Source organism: Wasmannia auropunctata, unplaced genomic scaffold (genome assembly GCF_000956235.1).
Source record: "Wasmannia auropunctata unplaced genomic scaffold, wasmannia.A_1.0 LD336076.1, whole genome shotgun sequence".
Classification (NCBI taxonomy): domain Eukaryota; kingdom Metazoa; phylum Arthropoda; class Insecta; order Hymenoptera; family Formicidae; genus Wasmannia; species Wasmannia auropunctata.
In genome coordinates this window covers 7,060,611-7,073,336 of record NW_012026814.1, presented here as the reverse complement: position 1 = coordinate 7,073,336, position 12,726 = coordinate 7,060,611, and the positions used below count along the sequence as shown (strand labels likewise).

Genomic DNA, 12,726 nt, shown 5'->3' with positions numbered 1-12,726 from the left:
GCCGAACAGGTCACTGACGCGTGTGTACCGTTAAGTGAAGCAAGTTAAACGTTGTAGAAACAATATAGTCAATTCCTACGTATGTACAATTTGAAAGGAATTCCGAATTATCCGGGGGAGGGGGATCGAAGCGAACTAAAGCCGAAAGTCTAGCGAGAGTGAGATTCGATATTTACCTTGTTAAACGACTAGAATGCGGATTTATTGATTTGGATAGGTTCAGTTAGCGTCACTTTTATGCCTAGAATAACAAAATGCCCAATTATCCCGACGAATATCGATGCGCGATAATAGCGAAATAAACTCTAATTAACGTGTCGCTTCATTACGGTCCGAAATAATTATATAATGCGGATAAATCGTCCGTACGCAAGCAAACGATTATAATAATTTAACTAAATTTCAGGGAAATTCTACACGTTTCTTGCCTATGGCTCGTTGTAGCTAATTAAAGTCCGTTCATCCATACGTAATTATGAAAAGTACTGGGACGCGCGTACAAATCACAAACGCAATTGTACCCTCGTTTATGATCACATCGCATATAATCACTCGTAATAACATAGACTACACAAAATCGTTCTCACGATTTGCATAATAAAATTCTTTGACCGACATTTTCGCGGAATACATATATATGTAGACAAAAATATATCAACTTTCCATAGCCAATTAACCCATTAACTGTCAAATTTTTACTTTTTCCTTTAAAAAATTTTAATTAAAAAACGATTAATGATTATTGATATCAAAAATTGATGAAATTCATAAATAAAGACCATAGGCAATTAGTGGATTAAGAATAAAGCGTTTTCCACAAACTGCTGGAGAATAATTAGACCCAATAATAAATCACTAATAGATATAGTATTTTATTCAATGAATTATATTTATACAAGAGAGATTTAAATGCATAAGCAGCATTTTAAGAGTTAGTAATCGAGATTTAATGTGAAAGTGAAAATATTATATATTTGTCACTCTAATATACATATACAGATCTTATGTAATTACTTATAACTTTTATTCAAAATATTAAATCTTTGAATAAAATGAGCTTTAAATGAGCCTTAAATAAGCACATTAAAAATGCAATCATGATCTGTAAACCGAAAGATGCCTAAGTACTCTGATTACTAGCAAGTAGATTGCTGTCGCGATGAAAGCTTTGCCGGTTGGGGGAACCGAATGAACGAGAGATTGGATCAGGATCACTCGGTCGACTGGTTAATGCGATGCAACACGGTCACCATAACGGGTCTCTTCCTCGTCTCGCTGCCGGTTCTCGTGGTTCCACTCTCTTTTCTGTTTTGTTTCTTTTTCGCTTGTCCTCGCTTCCTCTCCCCACCGCGACCACCGCTCGTCGTGTTTCGTTGCGCGTTATTTTCATCGAGTCGTCTTCTCGATCGAGAACTTATCCACCGTCTGCATCTGGCTACGCCGTACGCGTAATTATCTATATCCGTAGGCTCGACGTGTCGATTTATGACACCCGGCACGAGATAAATTGATATAACAACTTCGGTTACGCAGAGTCGTGAGCGATGTAAGAATTTAGAAGAATTCGCGTGCGATCGATTTTTGTATATTGATTTTCATATTCTAACTTTTATAGTTTACGTAATTAAATCGAGTTACGAATGAAATTGATTCTGTATTAACGATTTTCAAATAATCCAAGAAAAATTTTGTTTCGCTTTTTCCATGTGTAATAACTCATTAAGTTGAAAAATTAAATTCTAAAAAGGCACGTCATAATTTCCGTTTTGTTCAAATTTTTTTAGCTTTTTAACTAGAAACGTATGGAAAAAGTTTTTTTATTTATTAAACAAGAGCTTATCGTTGTTGAGTCTATAATATTTTTACGTGTATCTGAACTGTGTGATTTCATAAAAGTGACATTTTTTGTCACTATAATTAAACAACTTATTTGCATAAGACATATTTCTTGCATTTAATTACGCTGGGCTGGTTTCTGCGCATAGCGTTGTAAATCAGCGCAGCCCGAAACGTCGCCAGTTATGATGGTGAAAACACGGAAGCAATAAAAAAAAAATACACGTTCAGGTATACATTGTTTCTTAAAAATGGTTTTTATAACATCACGTTTTTATCTCTCTGCTGTCTCGTGATATGCCTTATAATCGTTTCAATTCACGTCGCCAGTTATTCGTAATTGTAACGAAGATAGACTCGTGCAAAAATGATACACGGTAAACGCTAACTGGACGCGCGTAACCAACGGTATCCCCAACTTTTCGATGGGCCGGTGGCGTGGGTAACAAGTAAAAATATTTTAACGCGCGCGGTAAGCCGCGGTAAGCATTTGTATCACCGGCCCTGACTTTTCATGATCAATGCGGTTCGATGAACTTGCACTCTTGCAGCGTTCACACTTTTATCTCCGTTTTCGTATATCTCTTCTCTGCCTCTCTAGGCGCGCGCGCGCGCGCACGCGTATACACACGCACGCACACGTCAAAACTGTCGGCGACACGTGCGCGTGTATCCACTTGTTGAAGTGTCAGCGGCACGTTGCGCGTTCACGGTGGCTGCCTCGTGTGCCCCGTGATTTTCGAGCTGGAAAATTATCCTGATGTCATTTGCGGCTGCATGCGCGCGCGCGTTTCTGCACGGTCGTTGCACTGCAGACCACCACTGTTGCATTGCCGATGATCTCTTTTTTTCCTTACGGTCTGTCGACTCGCTACTGTCGGCGATGTTCGCCTATCGCTTCGCTCATCACCGGATTAACGCGTTGTAACATACGAGATGTTATTGCCCAACAAAGCGAATGTCGCTAATTCTCGCAAATTTTAGGCGGAAAAATTCGCAAACAATATTATGAATGAATACGAGAATAATAATACATTTGCGTTCGTGCTAAATAGTTTAAATTTAAAGAATATCTCTATAACTTTTAAGAGAAAAAGAGACAATAAACGATCAACGAAAAACAAATTATGCTGCAAAATTAAATGAAACAAAATTTTGGAAATCTTTAAAACATATTTTTTTAAAGAAATTTTTTTAAATTTTATTTGTATAACTTTGTAAAAAAGTGCCTCTTGTTCGATCTGTTGAAATTTCGATCACAGTCGAGTGGAACACTATTCGAGAACAACAATACGTATCTATCTAAATGATTTGAATTGTATCAAGTGGGAGCGTTTCATAGAAATGCTTCTCTAATGAACACACCCTATTGTTTTGGTTATACGCGTCCAACGATATTCGCTTGCAAGTACATCGTTGGATGTACAACATCGAGCGCGGTAAATTGAATCGAACCAACCGATTCCGATCCGTGTAATTTTCTTGCGTCGAGCTTCCGTGACAGAAGCGATCCGTGTGGGGGATATTCGACGTCACCTCCCGTCGCGCCAATTAGTAGTGCTTGCGACATTACACCACCAATGGGAGCCCGATGCCATCACCGTTACGTTTAATTGCACGCGAAGGCCGCGTCGTGCGTTTTCCCGTGCTTATGTTTTCCCGCCTTCCCTTCTCTCTCGCTCTCCCCCGTCCTTCTTTCTCCGTCTCTCGTTCTCGTGATCTCGATACCCAACGCGTTTCTCGCGCCTCTATTTTCTGAGAAATTGTTCAATTACCTAACATCCAAGCAGCTTCCCACGGTCACTGCAACCGCCGCGCGCCGTGCCGTCGATGCGCGCATGCTTGCGCCGCTGCGTGACCTCGGCGCGCATTTAGCGTTTCTTCTCTAAACGAATTTGCATTCCGGTCGCTGCCTGCAGCATCTGCCTATACATATATGCCGAACCGGCGCGCACGGATTTTTCACGAAGTTAACCCGCGACAAGCCTCTGTCGTTTGTTCCCTGATAAAAATGCTCCGCCAGCACGCTTACGTAACGCGCGAGTAAATGCGGTGCACGCAGTAAACGCAATATACTCTTTGCGATGTCAACCGTCAGAACATACGATTAAAGTCAAGAATTTTTTTCTCTCGCGATTCGAGGACGGCAAAGAAAGATTTATGAGCAAGGATTTTATGAGAGGGAACGGAAAACTGTTTTTAAAGACGCTAATCGAGAATCAATGTACCAGTTTTATTAAAACTTGATGCTGTAATGATAAAATCTGTTGGAGGAACGAATTTTCTCCTTTAATTCGAGCAACACAATCAGTCATTGTCAGCAACGAGGAAACTAATCTCAAAGGCTCCCTGCAAAACAATGGTCGAGCCAGTTGGCGTAAAGCAAAACAGAGCCGGCGTGTGTATCGTCCTGCGTGAAGCGACCGAGTGTGTTTTGCCGTGCGTGTATTAAAGGACAGTTCGTTAAGGTTTCTTCTGTTCTCCCGATGGACGAGCTCATTAACTTCGTTTATCTCGCTCTCGATAAACAGCCACCGCCTCGATTTCTTTGGTCCGCGTGCCGAGCCGTGTGCGTGACGCGAATGATTAGAATGATCTTGACGACGACATCGTTACTATAGTGAATATTTCTTATTAAAAAATTTTACGCAGATAAGAATAAATGTATACGTATACATAATTTGCACTTTAGTAAATTGCACCGAAGCAACTCGATCCGTTCAATCTACATATATAATTTCTTCTAAAAAAATGTATACTTCGTTCTCGTAAGTGACAGTGTAATTTGTTAATATCTCGTTTATCACCTTATCATCTGCAAAACGCTAGAATTAAGAAGGTTAATCTACTAAGAAGAGGCTATGATGAGATTAAGCATACCATGATTAAGCATACCGGGACTTATAAGCGCCCCTGTCATAATGATAGTCGATTAATCTCCCTTCTCTCTGCTCCCGAGAGCAACTCGTTATCTCTCTTCCCTCGTTCTCCCGAGTCACCAAATTTTTTTCCCCGGCTCTCCTAATTCGCTTCCAAATTCCGCATCGATGGGCCTTAGTGGAACTCGACGAATTTCCACTTGGCCGGAATATTCTTGGAATTTTTACAACGCGATTTACCTCCCTTTCGTTGCCCTTTGTTTCCCTCGATCTCTTTTTTCGTTCCTAAAGGAAACGCATTCGAGGTCTCACAGTCGGTTAGCTATAAATAGATCGATTCTCTCGTCCATTGACAGCTTGGTCGAACGTCGAAGTCGTTGCCAAGAGGAACGTGACCCAAATATCCGAAACTGGGCCTCCGTGAGTGAGTACTCGTCAAATTTCGCAAGACACAATGGCCTTCTTGTAACAGCAATGTATCTCTAACTGCTGCATCCCGGGAGAAAGCATTCTTCTTTCCCAGTCGATCTCACTCGCGCGAAGTTATATCTCGTGTAACTTTATCTTGTCGCGAATCATTGGTCTTCTTATTGCACAAATAATTTCCCTTGAGAGCCATTTACGGAGAAAACTGCGAGAAACTATTTCTAGTGCTTTTAATAAGTGCTTCTATTGGTACATGTAGAATTATTTATATTATTTATATCATTATGTATATTATATGTGCTATATATACATGTATATTAGTTGTTATTTTAAAATAGTTTATGAGTCACGATCAATTAAAAGAGAAGTAATTTTGATTAAAAAAAAATAGGCACGTATAAGTATATATGTTTACATAAAAATTTTATTTTCTAAATGAACAGGAAAGAAATGCATGTAAAAGTGAATATAAAATGTTAATAGAAAAGAAATCATTTTATTGTTTTGCAAGCAATTAATTTTATTCCCGTTTATTATCGAATATCCCAATTGTCGAAGTAGGTACATTGACATGTTACTCGAACAATCGTCGTCATCGGCAGACGCCGTCGAATGCTATAAGCTCGGTATTTGAGATCCCTCGGGTCAGTGCTCGAAAATCAACAAACCTAAGAGCGGACTCGCTCGTCCGGAATACACCGAACTCGGTTCGAGTATGGCGAGATACTCGCGTGAGATCCGTGGCCGCCGCAGTCACAGGCAAATGCGGGAAGCATGGCAAACCGACGGCCACGACCGCAAACGCGACGGTCAGCGAGATATCTTGTTGCGACGGCGGCGACCACGACAGTCTCGAGGATCCGGCGAAGAAGTTCCCGCCAGACCGAGTTCCGAAGTACGAAGTCGAGCGGTTAAGCTAATTTAGGGCCAGGGACGGGGAGAGTAACCTCGACCCACCTCGAGAGCTATCGAATCGAGCGGGGTAAAGCGAAATCGCGCGTACAGGTATTCGATTCCGAGTGACTGGAAATTATTCTACCGGCTGTAACAAGGTCCCGACTGACTCTCCGACAACGAGTTTTCCCTTTACGATACCGATCCTTAATTTGCAAGTGCCCGTGGAGAAGAACATTGAATTAAAGACAAAAGTGGACAGAAATACGATCTGTATCGATCGAGGCTTTGAAGGTGTGTATAGCTTTGCGCTCTGCGAACTTTGGGCTTAATTTTTGTTCAGCGATAGTACTCGATAAATAAACATAGTAAACATACGTGATCAAACACATGAAATAGGTATACTTGTTAGTAATGCGTGGATTAAGAGGCAAAAAATGCAAGTTTCCGTAGATGTTTCTAGACTAATTGTAAGAGTTTAGAGTCTAAATTAATCTCTACAGTTTAAATTAATTTGTAAATTGGTAACCGCAGACAATTGCACGCGAGGATGTTCCGCGTTACGCAAGGAGAAAGAAAAAAAACAATGCGCCTCGTCTTTCCGCAGCGGGTTAATGACTCCAGTGTATCCCACCTTCTCTCTTCTTCGCGGTCGCTGTTCGTTACGCGTTAGATAATGCATGCAAATTGCGTTAACGCAACGTGACTGCCGGCTCTAAAAGCCGGGGGACCTCGGCCGGTCTACTAGTCAACGACCCGCCCGTGTAAAGATAGACGAATCGCCGTCATTGCACTCCATCCCGGTGCAGCCTCCATCCCGCAGCCTATTATGCGACTGTCGGTGGTGTCATGAATGCGTATCCCGCGGGACCGCTGGCAGCAAACCGACCGAGTGAATCGCGCGAGCTTGAAAATTCAGAACGCGTGCTACCTCTGGCCGTATTCCCGCTTTTATCCGGATTTTTTGGAGTCTGAATACTCTCGGATTTCCGCGGCATTGTGATCTTTCCGTTCAAATTCGATTTGTTCCGGATGGCGCTCGTATCCGCGGACCTTTTGATTCGGTTCTCGCGCAACTGACCGTACCGAATATCCCGGAATTGGCGGAGCAGCGTCTTGAGCTTGAGAAATCTATTTTTCCCTGTCGCAGGAAATTGTCGTTTTTTCACTTTTAGAATTCCGATTGAACGTAACGCGCGCCATCATCTATTCTTATCTCCGTATAGTTCACGTGCGGTTATTACCTTACTGCGGGATCTTTAATAAAATCATAATAACTTTACTAGCTGTAAAGTCGGCGGATATTTAATAGGAAATAATGCACGACGCGCGCAAGTTTATACATAAATAATAACTGAATAATTGAAACATTTATTGCAACCAGATTTCGTATTAAATCTCGACGCATATTGCCAAGTATTGAGATACCAGACAAGGTTTCCAACTTGCCTCGTTAGCTACCGTAGAACATTTCCCTCTTTCCTCCCCCCCCTCCTCTCTCTCTCTCTCTCTCTCTCTCCGTGTTACATATGTACATGATGAGTACCGACTCGCGCGGCCGGAACAGTCGAGTGAATCACGCGAAGCGTGCCTTTACAACTCACGCGTCGTCGAGGTTCTTCGCGCGCGAGCACGAAACTCCATCGGAGAGGAGTTCTCTTCGCCCGCGTATTTTTGACCTCTCCTCGCGGTAGGTACGTGCCGCATGAAAGATATTTTCCGCGAAATGAAGCCGGAGTCCATTATCATGATCGACATTCCCCTCCGGCGCGTGATGAAATCCCTCTGTATTGCTCGAGCCGTGATCGCGAACGTGTACAGGGGAAACAGAAATGGAAATGAATCACGGCGCGACGAGTCCGTCAGGACGCCGCGCCGCGTAACCGATTTCCTTCGAACCGGATCGGGTACATCTCAGGAGGAGCGTCGCTCCTCATTCGAGCCGTGTCGCGACTACGTAATGCGCCATTTGCATAACACAATTGCGCGAATACAGTCACGCAGGACCCGACGACTGGCCCCTGTACGACGTCCGTTCGGACTCCTCTCCGTGCATTGTAATAACGCAAAATAACAATGCATTACGGTAATCAGTATTAAATTGCAGCTATTGCTTTTCGCTGTTTCGAGTACCGGCCGCGGAACAGTACTGCGCGCTTCGCACAACGGACGTTATATGACGTGACATTCCTTTATTTTCTTATCGTTGATCTACTATATTATTCTCTCGAAAGCTTTATTAGTAAAACGACGCGATGTTAATGGAGATACTTCGTAATATCCTGTTAAATAATTCAAAGGAAATTACGCGGAGACGCACGTCTTAGGCACGTCTCCTATTTATCGTCTTTCCTAATTATTATTAATGTCATGATGTAATCGCGCGTTAATTCGCTGCAGGCATTCTCTCGTCAAGAATGCATTAAATTTCATAGATCATCGGCGCTGGTCGTGGACCAACTGCGAGGCATGTCTTCGGCGGACGTATTCGCGCTAGAACAAAAGTTGCCTTGGCGCGAGTGTACCCTCAGACATCACTATATCAAGAACGCTTCTCCGGTACCGTGAACAGACCGAGTAAATCATGAACGGTCGTTAGAATTCAGAGCCTGGTTCTCTTGAGACCGTAGCGGAGAGAGGGAGAATCTTGGCGAGAGAGCGGTGCCAAAGATTTCGTGCTGCAGCGTGTACCTTTTGTCGATATACTTTTACGTTTTTTTCCCCTCTTTCTCTCTTGTTCGATCTCTACCCTCTTGTCTGTACCTCTTCTCTTTTATCTTGATTTTACCCTGTAGCAATGTAATCTCTCCTCGCGCTTTTACCACCGGAATCCGGAAATGGGCAAACATTTCCCGCGATAAAATTCTCTACCCGTAATAATCGATTTCTTAAAAGACGCGCGCCGTTTATTCACTCGACGGATTAATTTAACAACTTTTCGCTTTAACAAGTTTAATATTTCATCCAATACTTATCCGATAATCAAACTGTTGTTGCAGTTAGAGGCATGTAAAAATGTTGAAAAAGTTACGTTATTACTTTAAATGCTTTTTTCGCGTAATTTGAGAGGATTCCTCCGCTATGCTCCTTTCGTTGTACTCTCAGATTATCGCTCGTTTGCCGATTTTTAGGAATCCCTCGTTATACCATAGCGTATAATCTCACGTTCCATCGTACTTTTCCGCGTACTTTCGTAATCACGTTAAAATTCCTCCTCGTGATCTCAGCCCTTCGGATCCCCCCAAAGCGTTCGCTTCGTTAGCATACGTTAATTTGTTGGTAATTAATACGATGGCAATTACTTGGCGTTTCTTCGCTTTTGTACACAGACCCGCGGGAGATCAACAGAGCTAAATTTCTCGTCATTATCTCCCGCGCATTCTCCTCGTTATGTGTAGCGGCGGTGCAGCATCCGGGGAGAGCGCCACGCATGTGCGAACATGCGTTGCCGAGGCCGGTGCCAAGTTACACGACAATCTTTCGCCGCATCGCCGTTTTCCATTTTGCTGCTTCGCGGTATTCCTACGATAATATTATGCAATGGCGGCACATAAATTAGAAACACGCGGACGCGCGGTTACTCATGGCGTAATTCAATAATAAACTGCAAACGCTTTTACGAGCGACATTTATCGTATACGTACATACGCAAAGTAACACTCCTGACGACTACTACTGGGGAGAGAAAAGCAGTTCATTTTGCCTAAAAATATCTCTGTAGACTTAAAGTCTTAGTCTCAATTTCGTTGCGAGAAATTGCGCGAGTTAAAGTTCTTACTTTCGTGTATTTTCTTGTACCAACTTGTAGAGAGCCGCTTCCGAGAATGTCAATTAAACCTGCCTAAGATTTAGCCGATTCCTTTGTTCCTTCCCTGAAAAACAAAACAAGAAAGTCAAGCGAAAAATCAGTCAAACTTCAGAGCCAAGTTTAACTGACGGGATTGTAATGGCGCGGCCGCGTAGTACATAGGCGAAGCGCGGGATCAGTTTTGCAGTTTCGCAACAGAGGCAAGCGAGACGTTTGAATCTTTTTACTTAAAAAGTTTCGTTCGTTATAAACGACTGTGACCCGTTGTAGACCGCCTTGCGTAGCGTTCGCTTACGCGGGACAAAAATCTCGATTACGTGATGAAACGAGACCGAGAACGGCGAATAAACGACCGGGCGAAACTCGAGAGATGCGGAGGGGGAGGAAACGCGACACGACAGTTTGAAGTTGTTCCCGCGGTTCGTTCGTTCGTTCGTACGGGACGGGCATTTCAAATCCGCGTATTTATGAAAGAGCTTATGAAGCGGGAACCAAGCGAAGAGGTATATCGCGCCGATGCACGAAACGACGACGCGACGCGTACAACTCGTCCGGCGAGTCTCCGACAGTGAACCCTCGGAAGCGTGACATTGTCAGGGATCGTATTGCACGATACGCTCATCCTCCGTGACCGTGGCTCGCAGTGATTGCACGCTTAGTCAGTCAGGGTTGGCTGAATTTAAACCGGTGCGGTGCAATGGCAGATACAATCAGCGGCCTACCTCAAGCCATCGATTAAGCAATTTTTCAATTCGAAACGCAACGAGATAATTCTTTCGAGTCTCCCCGTCTTCGTAGCGTTTTGCTCGCTACGGAAATGATATGTATTTAAGTAGAAATGTGACTTTCAAACACGCGGATTGTCTCGTATTTTGACTTTCAGTCAGCAGCGAGCATCTTTTGTTTAAATTCTTCTTGATAAATTCTTGCGAAGCTAAGTACTTTTTAAATTTCAACTATGCAGATAAATAATACGCCTAATGTGAAATTTATCAAATTTAAATTGTGATAATTTAAAATAACTTATAAAACAAAATAAGTAGGTACTATAAGATTATTCACTAGTATATTACAGGAGAAGATACAATTTTTGTAAGTACCAATGTAGTGCAAATCTTAAAATATTTAGGAGAGGAATTTAAAGACGAAGATTTGAGACGTATAAGAAACGTGTTCGCTCGCGTTTCGAGCACACCTGAAGTTTTATTCCGTCCTTCCACAAAACGAGATCGTTTTTGCGAGAGCCGGTCAAGCCACGCGCGATGCGGCGAGCCACTCGCGGAATAACGCCGCGCGCCAGCGGACGGAGGAGGAAGCGAAAGGCTGGGCAAGACTTGTGAGACGGACGGAACGCGCGACTGCGGAGAGGGTCGGGAGGAGTCGTCGACCTCCGTGGCCGCAGGTTGCACCTGCATCACCTGCGGCCGAGACGGGCCTTGCCTTCGCGTCTTCGCGGCAGGCTCGGCGAATGCTGCAGCAATTGAGATTGGCGAGAGAACGCCGCCTGTGTCCGGCTGTGTATGTGTACGACGAAATCCGGCGCGAAACATTTCGAACGCATATATAATACGGGCGCGGGGCGCGGCGCGACGCGTTGCAGCGTGAAATTCTCGAATTTGCAAAATCCGCGGCTCTTTTCGCCTCTTTGGAATACGCGGCAGGTGCAGCCGGTGCAGCCGTGCGAGGCAAGGAGCTCCTCAGGTATGCCGCGCGGGTTGTTCGTTTCCCGGTCGAACGCGCCGATAGGAGGGATTCGCAGCTCGAATTCCGGCGTAGATAGGCACCGTAAAATTTCCTGTGATTTATACAGGATGCACTCCTGCGGGTTTCTCCCGTCGACGGAATTGTTAGAGAGCAATACAGAATAGATTTTTTTTTCTTTATAAACGCAACGTTAGCACAACTTTCGTCTATTTAAACTTAGAGAGAGAGAGAGATAGCTGAGGAAGATTCTGATTTTGCCTATTCAATTTCAATTCTGATATAGAGTGTTTTGTGCTTATTATTTCAAATTGATGGAAGGCTTTTCATTTTTAATCTCTTACAAAAAATGTTACCACTTTAATATTTTTATTCGAGAAAAATCGATCGAACGAAACAGAGAATTTGCAAATGAAAAAAGGAACGACGAAATCGATGCAACACTCTTTGCCAAGACCTTTTCGTTTTTTTAATGGGATAAAGCTCTGATTCTGCAACATGTGTGCTTTTGTATCCGTTGTGAAGGGGAAATGCAAAGCGCGTTACATAAATTCACAGCGACTATTCGGGGAGTTCTTACCCGCTGTTCTGTATTCGAGCGCGCAAGGGAAGAAACGCCGTTCGAGGCCGAGCATCTGTAATGTAAAGCGTAAAAACCGCACGACGTAAAATTTCTAAGGTGAATCCACGTCAAACACATGCACAGGGGGATACGTAGAAAATATTTGCAAATATCTATATTACGGAATTGCTATTGTAAGTCATGTTCGGTTATTTTGCAGAAAATGAATGCAATTTTCTTTGATATAGGTAATTCTTTCTCTAATAAAAGTCTTCTTCCATTAAAAATAATCCGGTGTGTATAGTATATAATAATTTAGTATAAGAAAAACATTAAATTTTTTATTTTTATTCTTTTTATTTTGGAGCAAATATTTAACAATTTTATTACATTTAAAAATTTTGAAACCGCTTCATAATTATATATAATTATAAAAAATATTATATGAATTTAAATTACTTATGATTTATTTACTTTCCAAATATGAAGAGAAGAGAAATTTAATTAGAGAATATTAATTTAAAATTTAATTTTGAAATTAATAAAGAAATAGAATTATTAATACATCAGTGTAAACGTTACGAAATGAATTTATTATATATGAATATTCGGATCCTCTG

At 42.6% G+C, this 12,726-nt stretch overlaps 1 protein-coding gene across 1 annotated transcript in view; it reads left to right on the top strand.

Moving 5' to 3' along the window:
• LOC105449427 (probable G-protein coupled receptor Mth-like 1) overlaps window positions 1-12,726 on the top strand; it is a 129,611-nt gene that overhangs the window by 49,352 nt on the left and 67,533 nt on the right. The gene's annotated exons all lie outside the window — the stretch shown is intronic.